The sequence below is a fragment of the Crocodylus siamensis genome, chromosome 8 (assembly GCF_052110815.1).
Source record: "Crocodylus siamensis isolate JL-2025a chromosome 8, ASM5211081v1, whole genome shotgun sequence".
NCBI classification, from domain to species: domain Eukaryota; kingdom Metazoa; phylum Chordata; order Crocodylia; family Crocodylidae; genus Crocodylus; species Crocodylus siamensis.
The window spans coordinates 10469928-10481955 of NC_143402.1; the positions used below are offsets into that span (position 1 = coordinate 10469928).

Genomic DNA, 12028 nt, shown 5'->3' on the forward strand with positions numbered 1-12028 from the left:
AACAATGATACAAGCCAGGGATAGACCGGTGATACACTGCTCATCTTCATTCGTGAAGCGCTATAGAGAAACAGAGGGGAGGACAAATGAACCTCTTCTGTTAATTCCTCACCTGAAATGTGGCTCTATGCTAACTAATATCACATGCTAAAACACCCAGTGTGGATAATCTGTACAAGTTGATATACACAGGATACAGGACAGATTTTCAGCTGGTACACGTTTTCAGAGTACCACTGAAGCCAGCAACTTCACAATTTCCCCTGGCTGAGATGCACTCATTGAGTCCCTGCTAACCCAACAAAAGTATATACTAAGTTTCATCCTAAGACTCGTTTACAGCAATGAAATTCCATTGACTTACAGCTCTACTGACTGCAATCCTTTTTTTTAAAGGATCACTTATTTTTAAATACAAATTATGATGCTATGTATTAAACTGCCATGAGGAGACTCTTTCCCAAGTATGACCTTTTAAAAACTGTTGAAATGTTTATATTATGCCCTTTGATTAAGCCCATTGCATTCAGTTTTGAGCTATTATTTCTTAGTTCAAAAATGACAATTCTCGGGTAACACAGGGTAAGGAAACAAATTTCAATTGAAATGGAAATGTAAAGCAACGTTAATTTCAATGAGCAGCTCACGATAAATAGGAATGTTTCACGATTATTTGCGATTTGCAAAAGAAATGTAACCAGACCTAATAAAAAGAAATGCCTTCCAGCTATTGAATTAGAAGTCTCCTTTAAACATTTTGCCGCACAATCTTAATTTTTCTCTCATAAATAATCTTGCAACAATACAAACACATTCACAAAGAACAGATAGCCAGACAGACAGTCAGACAGCAAGAAAGAAAGAAAGACTTTTGACTTTTAAGAAACGTTTATTCCAGGGAGGGTGACAAATGGGGGGCAGTAGAGATCATGTACAGGTTGGCTCGAAGATCTGGGCCTCAAGGACAAGGCCTGGGCTCATGGCTTGCAAGGCCTGCCCGCACACTCTAGACAAAAAAAAAAAAGAACAAAAGAAGTATGTACATATACACAGTTCTGCTAATGGGGACACCCAGGGGGGCCTCAGGACATCGGGGTCAGCCACATGGACAAGGCCCGAGGTCTTGGCTCGCTGGATGCGCCTCTGCACCCTGAGCAGCTGGTGGCATCACAGGGCAAGGAGCAGGTGTCCCCCCTCGACTTGGCACTGTGCTCCCTCGACGGCCCAGCGACGCATGCTTGAATTCAAGCGAGAGGGGGGCCTGCACGAGCAGGCGGAAGAGCTGCAGGGTGTTGTCCATCCCGGTCCCGGTGAGCCAGTTTTGCCGGCTCTTCAGGGTGGCCATCTTGGCCTGGCTCACCAGGAAGTTGGCCAGGCTATCTGCTGGCCGCTTGGCTGCCCGGTACGGGAAGGAGTAGATGTAGGTGTCCTCTGAGAAGTCCCGGCCCAGTGCCCGAAGCAGCACCCCGAGGGTGACAAAGAGTAGCCGCAGCTGGGTGCAGTCGAGGAAGGCATGGAAAACGTCCTCGTCCAGCACCCCCAGGCAGAAGGGGCAGACCGCCAAGGCCACCGGGTCCAGGTGGTGCACAGAGGTGCCGGTGGCCAGAATGCCGTGCACCAATCTCCACTGGAGGTCACTGGTCTTCCTGGCAGTGGGTGTCTTGTACAGTGTGCACTATGCTTGGGTCCCAGGCCATGCCAGGTGCTGCCACCATATGGTGTTGGGGCGGCCGGCCAGCACCTGGCCATGCCAGGTGCACACCACCCACATGTAGAGTCCCTTCCGGTACAGTGTGCCAAAAAGGTAGCCTGTATTGCTTCAGGAGAGCACAGGGAGCCTAAGCAGTGTGGTGGGTCAGGCAGTCAGCTCACTGGCCACCACTGGGATGACCAGCAGTGGTGGGAAGGTATCACCCATGGCATCCTTGGTGGGGAGGGCCTGGTGAGCCTGGAGGTAGCCTTCTAGGGTGGTTGCTGCATCCATCGGGAGGGCAGCCCTAACAGCCCGCAGAAGCCGGCCCATAGTGCGGACAGAGAACAGTGCCAGCCGGGCATCCAGGGCTTCGCCTGACAGCCAGCTTGACTGAGCAGGGTCCAGGAGGTGCCCTAGGTGGGTGGTGTGCGCCTCAATGAGAGTAGCCACGAGGCTGAAGAAGTGAAGAATATGAAAACAAAGTGTTAAGGCTTCTTAAGGGAAAAAAAACCCACATTTCTTCACTTACTCTTGCCTAAGGTTAGCACTATTCCAGGAACAAAGACATGCAAATCCTTGTGTTTGATGAAGAGGTTACTACAGAAGAAGAAAAAGGAAAGTTCTTACATTCTAACAATCTTTCAGATTTGGGTCAGAGCAGAAACTGAACAGACCCAAAGGGAAGCAAGAAGCTGCCTTAAGGTATTTCCTCAAATCCAAATCTTTGAGATAAACTTATGCCCCAGGTCGAGGTTGGTGACATAAGGACCTCCAGAGCTGACAAATAAGGTTTTTGTGACATCAGCTGAAATCTCCTGAAGTGAAATCAACACTGAGAAAATATTGCAGCATATTACAACTCTATTAGGATCCCGGCAAACTCACAAAGGCCAAAAATAAATAAATCCCTAGCCAATCTGGCTTGGCTGATTAACCAATTTCTCAGAACGGTAGCTGAATTGAAAAATAAATGCTTCAGGTCAACCTGAAACTGAAATTGGCTGGACTATTCAGCAAATTGAAATGATTAATTTGGGGTTCAACAAGAGGTTGCATTTGACCCCAGAACAAATTATTTTTGTTTTGTTTTGGGGCATTGCTGAATAAAAACCAAGGGTTAGCATTGTCAAGGGATGTATGTGCTGTTCACAAAATGGGACAGGATAAAGCAGTATTCCTCTTCTGTTGGATACCTCAGGCATTGGGGAATCTACTTGGGCAGATAATCAGGGTTCAGATCCCATCTCTACCTTATTCACAGCACCGGTTAGACTTAGGTTTGTCCACTGTTAGGCATTCCCTAATCACTGGACTGTAGGGAATTGCTGAATCTGGTCCATTTGGTATAAAATATTAACCCAGCGAGATCAAATCTGTCTTCATGGCCCAGCAATGAGGGCATTCACCTGGAAGATGGGACTTCTGGTTGTGGTACAGGCTCCAAACACACCCTCAGTCGTTGGCAGAAAATGGAACACTTGCAATGGGACAGAATGAAGAAGACCTACCCCAAAATACCCTCTAATTTGGTGTCTAAGACATTTGCCATCCTGCTCCAGGTAAAAACCATGCAAACTTTATATGCTGTCATCCCTGAGCCTTTCCCGGAGCAACAAACTAACTCAGGATCCAACAGAAACTCCAACTAAAGCCCCCTCCTTAGGTTCCCTACTTTAAAGTCTACCAGAGCTCAAGGCCTTCTCCCAAACAGCTACTCCCAGCTCTCCAATAGCAATGATGGAGCTCAACAAGCCACTCCTGCTAGCGTGAGACACCAGAAATTCACCGCCAGCTCTTTGCAAGCTTCCTTAAACTGTTAACAGGACCAGACTGCAGAACAGACCCTATCACGTCCCTCAAACTAGTGCATCTGAGAAACAAACCTACTGACTCTTAGGTACAAGTGCTTTTGAAGATATATGCACAGCCAAGCCTGGTGTGACAGAACAAACCTAGATGGTTTTCAGCACCAAGCTGCACAAGAATTCCTTAGAGCGCTCACACTGGCATTGAAGAACGGTCAGCAATTATCCCAACAAACTCACCCTCCCACAGGAACCTCCCGGCCCCATGCAGCAAGCACTCACAGGCATTTTCTTCATTTACCTGACTTTTTAGGAAATGCAGACTAAGTTACTTCTTAATAGAGACGTGCAATTTTCTGAAAGGGAGTCTTTGGAGTGGGGGGTAACAAGGGCTATTTATAAAACCAACCAGAGTCCTTCCCCATGGAGGTCTCAGTGTGACACTCCCTACAGCCTTATGCTTCAGCACCAGAAACACAGCACCCAATGAAGCATCACGGAGAGGCATCTTTACAATTAATGGGCAATGTTGTCCCTAGCTACTTCAACAGCAAGGATTCACTTAGCTCTGTCCCTCTTACATAAAAACTGGGGGATCTTGCAAAGCAAGCACTCAAAAGATAGCCAATGGCAGAATTACGATGGCCTGCATATGCTATTGTCAGACCCCTGCTTCGTTCAGTGCACAAGATAGACTTGTTCTGGAGAGGATTAGGACTGAATTTTCCAAATAGCAATACATCAACTGAGGACAAAGAACTGGTCTGGAAACAATCAGCCTGAAAAGTGACAGTTTGGTAGTTTTAAACAGCTGGAAACAGTGTCTATAATAATGAGAAGTATCAGGTGACCATAATAATATTATAGCTCTTTTCCCAATAGATCTCCAGGCACTTTGCAAAGGAGGTCCATATCATTCTCCTCCATCATCAGACGGCCATTTACCAACCCTCTGGCAATACCGTATCCTAGAATTGGATGAAATTGCATAGTGCTTTGTCAGCCCTTGCCTGTAAGCTGGGGATGATGATTCCTTCCCTTGGCATGTATCAGCAGCCAGTGCATCTGCTTCCCTCAGAAGAGGGATTGGATCATTCTTCAACTCATGCCCACTGCAGGAAGGAAGGACCCTTTTTTCCCTCTCCTAAAACCGGGACAGCCAAACCACAGCATGCACGGGCAGCCTCTGTGTGTGGTACGTGTCATGTAGCTCAGGGAGGGAGCAAGGAGAACAGCAGCAGATAGCGTAGGGAACAGAAGGCAATGCTCAGGCAAGGGATGTGGATGAGCGTGGCACTCAGGGAGGATGCAGGGCTAATTAATGCAACAGATGCCAAAAAGGTTGGCCGCCACTGTCCTAGGACTTCACCTCTATCCTGACTCTGCCTTTTCCCTTTTCAAACAATAAGGGCCTGGATACATCCAGACAAACAGAAATAGCCAGCTGGAAACAAATGCACATGAATGCAGTGAGCCGGCTGGCTTAGCTCTGCCCCACCTCCATGCTTGTGTGCAGGCTGTTTCATCTATTTGACATTATCCATACAGCTCATAGACCCTTCACCACCCCATTATCTCTGGAGGCAGCTTTACAGTTTGGCTCCATCTTATTCAGCCTCTGCTCTCTGTAATACTTCTAGGGCACAGGCAGCACAGCCCAGTGGCTGGGACCATGGTCAAAGTGGGTCTGACCTGATGGTAAGGATTCAGAAGCAAGGTCAAGTACAAGGAGGCACAACAGCAACTACACTCAGGAACGTGCGAGTTGAGTAGTCTGTGGTCAGATGCCACGGGCGGGCTGAAACAGAGGACCTGTTGCTCTTCCCAGCCAGTCAGGCCATGAGTAGGTAAGTATAATCATGCTGACAGATCCCCAAGCTACCAATCTGATCCAGTGGGACTTATTGATAAAGTTCCTAATAGTGCCTCCAAACCTGGTACCAGCTGTACGTTTGATTATAGTTATACTAACCCCAAGAAAACAACCAGCAAAGGAAATCATGAAGCAGGAGTGCAGGATGCAGAGCTGTCATGTTTTAGTTGAGTCGATTAAAACAAAAACCTGTGCACACTTTAAAAACAGTCCTGGCCTAAGCTCCAGGGGCGATCAGCAGTCTGCAGAGAATAGCCACAAGTGGTCTATAAGCAGTACTCTGCACTGTTTGTCACCGTGCCAGCCATGTAATTCTGCAGACTTGTCTTAGGACATTTCAGCACAGATTACTCTTCACTCTGGAAGAGTTTTTGCAGTCATGCTATTCATCCATGACCTCCCCTACCAGGTGCTGGAAGAACAACAAATATATCTTCCCTTCCTGGGAGGAGAAAAAAAAAGGAAAGATTTAAGATAGTCAGCTGTTCCAGCCTTCTGAATAACAACAGCTGCGTCTGCTTCTAGGGCTATGATGGAAATGCAGGGCAAGTTTGTCCACAGTGAAAACGGTCAGTGCCTGAGAGAGGGTCATGGATCCACACAAATAAACTGGAAGATTTCCATCAAGTTTTCAATGCAAAGACTTGTCCAGTAGGAAAGCCACCCCCACAGTCAGCACCATTGTCAGTAGTCAGGGAATGACGGGCCACGTTAGGGGTAGTTGTAGGAGGCATGCGCTGCTGTTGCAGATAAGTGAAAGACTTTGATTTCTAACCTGGCAAATCTATATCTACCATGAGTACTAAACACAAAGAAAAAAATCAGTAAACTATTTCTGAAAGTCATAATCCCCATGTAAGCAACTGATCAGAGCTTTACAAGCTTTATAAGTGCAACAGCTTTCATCCCAGGCACATTTGGCTTTCCACACTCACAAGCCCATTGTCAGGGCATTTACTCCCTAACCCTCACTAGGTGGCCTGTTCAGATCCGCTGATTTTTGAAGCTTTGAGCGTCTGCAGCAACGGTATTGCTCTTTCACTCGCAATCACACTCCTTCCATAACCCACAATTTTAATTGGCTTAAGGCTTCCTGCTCACCTTGTCCTCCAGAGCCTGAGACATCCGGGAGGACCTTTTTAACTTAATGGTCAAACAGGGGGATGTAGATGAGTTTCAGGCAAGGGGTTTTTCACTAGAGGAAGTCCTTGTAGTTCCTCCAATGACACATTGCAGGCTCAGTCCTGAAGAACATTCTTGCATGAAAAGTGCAAATCATTTCACTGGGTTTAATTAATCAAGGAGGACACTTGCAATTCTAATTAGCAGCAAGCTTCTAACTGGAAAAAAATAACACCGTTCGGGGTATTGCACTCGCTGCCATTTCAGTAAAACAGTAATAATCAATGAGATATTTCCACTGTACCAATCCCTGCCACTTCCACTCCCACCCCACCACCTCCACGGGCCCTTCTACCATGTGTAAACGAGAAGGATATCAAACATTTTTTTGCTCAGGAGGAAGACCATGACAAATGCTCTTTCTTAGTCATCCTCAAATCTGCCAGCATCTCAAATTACCTGACACACACAATAACGTGTTCCATGATTTGAATCAAAATGGACAAGCACTTTAAAATAAAAATCTTTTTTTGTAAAAGCTCCCCCTATTTTTTGACCAGTCACATTCAGCCTTTCTTCTCCTCTAAACAGTCAGGGGCTAAACAAAGTTAGGAGACCCCTGCTGTACCGTACAACAGAAAGCATCAGTTCAAAGTACGGGCAAAGCTGCTTTCTCAGAGACCCTTGAGGGTTAACCCCAGCAGATGCTAATATTTAATGGTGACTTTCAGAAGCCATAAAGTGCAGTCCTGCCCTTCTTGCCCAAGCAGCACTCCCATTGGCTTCAATAAAAGATTTGCCAGAATGAATTTAATGTCATGTGAATGAAACCATTAATACCTGGAACTGATACCAAAAAGAACAGTAATCACCCATTGGACTTCTAATTTAAAAGGAAAAGAAAACACAGATATGCTTTTGAAAACATAATAAAAAATTATTTCTGTTGTGGACTTCCCGTTAAAATATTTCTGTGCTTTGCATCCATTTGGACGCAGGAATAAATCAATTTATTTTTGGAACCTGAGTTCATGTTTGCTATTTTGAAGCATCCACTGCAGGAAACTGCATGGATTAAATGCAATATTGATAACTTTTTTCCACCCCCAAGGCATACTTATTTCTGTACATCTTGTTCTGAACCTCTGAGACCTGCCACTGCCCAAGTTTGATCTAATTATATTACGCTATTTATTCTAGTGGGACGATCCAACTACTATACCTAAAGCTGCCTTGATATTTCCATTATAAGTCATTAGTTTGGAACTTAAATTTGCGAACTGGTAGGTGTTTTGGCCTTTGTCCAGATAAATAGTTAAGTAAATGTTCAATATGTTTAAATTGGACATATTCTCAAGTTTCAGGTGGAGTCACGGTCGGAGCGCTTTGCTAGATTTGGGCTCTATTGTCCAGGATTCAAACCCTGTCACAGTACATGATGGTCTCAAGATACATGCTATGCTGTATGCAAAAAATGAGCATTTCTAAAGGGCTGAGCCAAAAGGTTCAAATCAGGACCCAACATTGAGACTCATATCTTGGCTTTGAGTTCAACTCAGTCTGGTAACAGGAACTGGTTATGAAATTCGAATCTTCATCTAAACCTCATTCTAGTCTGTGCTGACTTTGAATCAGTCACAACAGATTGGACTTTCACTCCCCCTCACCCTCTCCAGCTTTGCATGAGGGGGAGGTAGCAAGTGAAATGGCCAGCCTGATCCCCAGAGCCCCACCAGTCTAGCAGGACAGTGTTGGTAACAAAACTGGTATTCAGAGCTGGAATATCATATTCCTGATGTAAATCCCTAGGATTCATGCAACACACATTAGTCCACATCTGTCAACAGATGAAGCCCCCAAAGACCTCAGTTCCCAGCAGTCAGTCTGAAAAAAGCCACTATTCCAAGAGTTCAAAGAGAACAGTTATTTTGCAACTTGGCAGTGTCCCGAGGCCTTCAAAGGCAGCATAAGTGCAGCCCCCCCACCTGCTCCAAGGAATCTGAGAGCATTTAAATTACTGACACTTACAGCCATGTGAGTTAATAAAAAAGGTTTCAGATGAAGAACAAAACTCCTCCCTTGTAAACCTGGATACATCTTTGTAGCACACAAACTAGCTGGAACTATCTTCCTCTGACAACAGAATGAATAGCTCTGGTCCAATGCAGAGCACTACCCCATGTCATTCAGTTACCAGTTTCATGGGATTAGGCCTTTATGAATCAGTAAAGGAAGGACATTGTGCCCATGAGTTATTCTGATTGGATACTTGCAATCAAAGTGATCACAATCTCCGCCTTCAGAGAGCAGTGATTCCCTCAATAAGGGACATGTCTACATGTCAAATTAATGAGAAGCAATAACTCTAGTGCATATTGTGCTGGAGTTTATTGCTCCCGGGCGCTGTGTTTATACGTGTACAGTACTCGGAACCACAGTACGCTGAGCTGGGACGGAGAAGCCCCAGCTGGCAAGGGACCCAGAGGCTGAGCCTGCCAGCCCAGGGCTGCTCTGACCTGGCTCAACACACAGTGGCGGGGCTGGCTGGGGCATAAGGATGCTCCAGTGTGGGGCTAGGTGGCTGGCAGCCCCCACAGTAAAGCAAGCTTGTGCCCCAGCCAGCCCCATCAGTATCTACATGTGTGCTGCTGCGCACTAAAGAACTCCACTGTAGGTTAGGACCTGTATTTACAAGTCCTAACCTACAGCGGAGTTAATTAGTTTCCTGTGACCTAATATGGCTGAACACGGAGGGTGTTTATCAATGTGCTGTGGGAGGCAGGAGAAGGTGGGGGGGGTGTTTTAATTAGAGCGGGTCCAAGAGCCACTCTAAAGCACCCAGAGCATCACTAGTATCAGCGGCCTTGCACTGAAAAATGGCGGCGGGGGCACTTTAACTAAAGCTTGTTCAACAATTTTTCAGCACAGGGACACTGGTCCAAGTGATGCTGGAGCCTGCTGGAGCACAGTAATTACCACACTCCAGCAGACTTGATTAATCACAGTAATTACAGCACGTTGAAGCAGCTTCTATGCATGTGTATAGGCACCCGTAGACTTTGAGACTTTACCCTGGAGCTAATTAAGCAGATCCAAAGTAAATCTCTTTTGTAGATGCACCCAAGCTAAAATTATGAATGAGAAGAGCCCCAAGCCCAAAGAAGACTCTAAAAACGACCACAGCAAAAACGGGTCTCTTTAGAGGCTGGCCCAGATCAGTAGCTTCCATGGAAAAGTCCTGCAAGTGAGGAAACGTTAAATGCTATGAAGCAAAATAGGCAAGATCTAGGGTTAAGAGATTGACCCATGTTCATACAGAAGGTCCGATCAAAGCTGGGACTAGACCCCAGGTGTCCTGTGTCCCAACTCAATGTCCTAACCATGAGATCACCTTCGCTGGGCACCTGCAAAGTATCAGCTGCGACCTTAACACCCTGATAAACCTAAGATAATTGCCTCCATTTCAGAAGTTAGAAACATACCAGGCATTCCTACTGTGCCAGAGGGTGCTTAGTGTGGGTATTACTTCCCCCCCCACTAGCTATTAGGGCCCCAATCTATTTTTTATTGATATTCTTGACTGGGTTCTTAAGTGTTTCTAAATTCTGTTGTTGTGGGAAAACCTCTATACAGACTTCTAGAGGACACTCATTGAATTGTTTGCAGATTTTAGTATGCCATCATACATCACCTTCCATGCTTAGATGCAGGAGCTAACTTTTCAACCCAAGATATTTTCCTCCAAAAAAGTATTCTTCCCTTGTTCATGAGCTGTATAAATTCAGTTTATTTGTAATGCTTTTATGCAAAGCAGCATCAGATTAATGACTTGTGCACTGCATAATGCTTAATTGTATCATACCTCTATACATTCTGCTGCTCTTTTTTTCCATCCCTGATATTTACCCTAAAAATCTTCTCTCCAGTTGAATAACTAGGGCTTGTAACATAGGCAGGGAAAGGGAAACTGAGGTGCACAGGAGTGAAATGACTTGGCGAAGGTCAAGGAATAGATCAGGGGCAGAATCAAGACCAGTGCCCACTTCTTCACTCCCAGTTCACTGCCAGACTTACTCAATCATGATTTGAAAGGAGGGAGAAAAGCCATAAAAAGAGCAGTCACTTACTTCAACCATGTCCTGGAACCAAAAATAATCTCTCAGGTGCTCCCAGCCCGCAGTGCCACAGCTACAAGAATGAGGCTCCTATTTTATGCAGCAGAGAGAGACTCCTTGAGAAGGTCCTCTCTTGGGAAGAACCAGGAGGCAGTGCATAAAAGTGACCTTGCACAGAAGACTGCTGAACATTAGCCCATATTGCTAAAGGACATGGGAACACGGGAAGTAACATGAAAACTTCATTACTGCTGCCTTGTTAGACTTGTCTGAAAAAAAAAGATAAACAAAGAGAAGGAGAGAAAACTCCATGGGGAGGGACAAAGAAGAGAAATGGAGGGAAGCATCATGAATCAACATTATGATGCAGAAAGCATTGCCTTATAATTATTACAAGAAATACTTGGGGGGAAAAAAACACTTTAAGTTAATGTAAAGATTTCTTAGCTGGAAAGGAAACAGCGTGGTGTTAACACCTGGGTCTCATTAATATGCATGTCAACCTGTTTCCAAGATAAATAACAGCATTCATGTAAACCATTTAATATAAATACTGTCAGAGAGAGACGTACGCTATCCAATTCATGCTGAGGTTTTAATTTAAGTTTGGACCATAATTTGGCCTGTTTAAATTGAGCATCCAAAAAAAAATGCAAGTTTGCTTTAGAGTTACCTTAATCCTATGTAGCTGTAACCAGTGCCAGGTGGCTATGAAGTTTAGACCCAGACCCCAGATCTACCCAAAGTTCAGAGGTGTTGTGTATTGTGAGTGATGGAGGAACTTCAGAGTTGGTTTGGTGGCTGAATTTGGCTGGACTCTTCTTGGCCTCTTGAAGGCTCAGATCAAGTGTAGCACTTCTGAAGCTTCCCCAGGACTGCTTCTCTGGACATCTAAACAGAATGATGGGGCTGAACTGAAAACCTTCCTCTGGACTTAGGGAAAAGTGTAACACCGGTTCTAAGGTTTATCACTTAGATTTCACTTAGTTTGATAAACTGGGGCCACTATTCCAACTATCTCACCTGACGAGCACACTCAGCGAAAACTCACGAAACTACCTCAGCTGATGTGCTTCCCTGGGGGAACTCAAACCAAGAGCAATAACCTCAATCCCCCCCTCTGGCCATCTGTCTCATGGGGAGGATTACTAATCAAAGAGGGAGACAGAATACTTTGTGTGCTTCAAAATGCTTCAGTAAGGTGTCATTGCCTTCAAAGAGCACCATCCCTGCTCCTATCCCTTGTCACACCCATCCCACTTCACACCTGGGCTCCCCCCATGATGACAGCCTCACAAGTGCCCTTCCTCTCCCTTCCCCAACATCCATCTCTAGTTCTTCCTCCACTGCAGACCCTTCTCCCTAAATCACATCCTTGTCTCAGTGCTTTAAGCATTTTCTCACCTTAAACCCGGTCCTT

At 45.4% G+C, this 12028-nt stretch overlaps 1 long non-coding RNA gene across 1 annotated transcript in view; it reads right to left on the minus strand.

The window, feature by feature from the left end:
• Positions 1–950: 950 nt before the first annotated feature.
• Positions 951–12028, minus strand: part of LOC149858060 (uncharacterized) — a 40471-nt gene continuing 29393 nt past the window's right edge. The window contains exons 5-6 of the long non-coding RNA XR_016443815.1: positions 10621–10877; positions 951–2147 (exon numbers count right to left, since the gene is read on the minus strand). This is a non-coding gene — a long non-coding RNA (uncharacterized LOC149858060). The remainder of the gene's footprint in view (positions 2148–10620; positions 10878–12028) is intronic.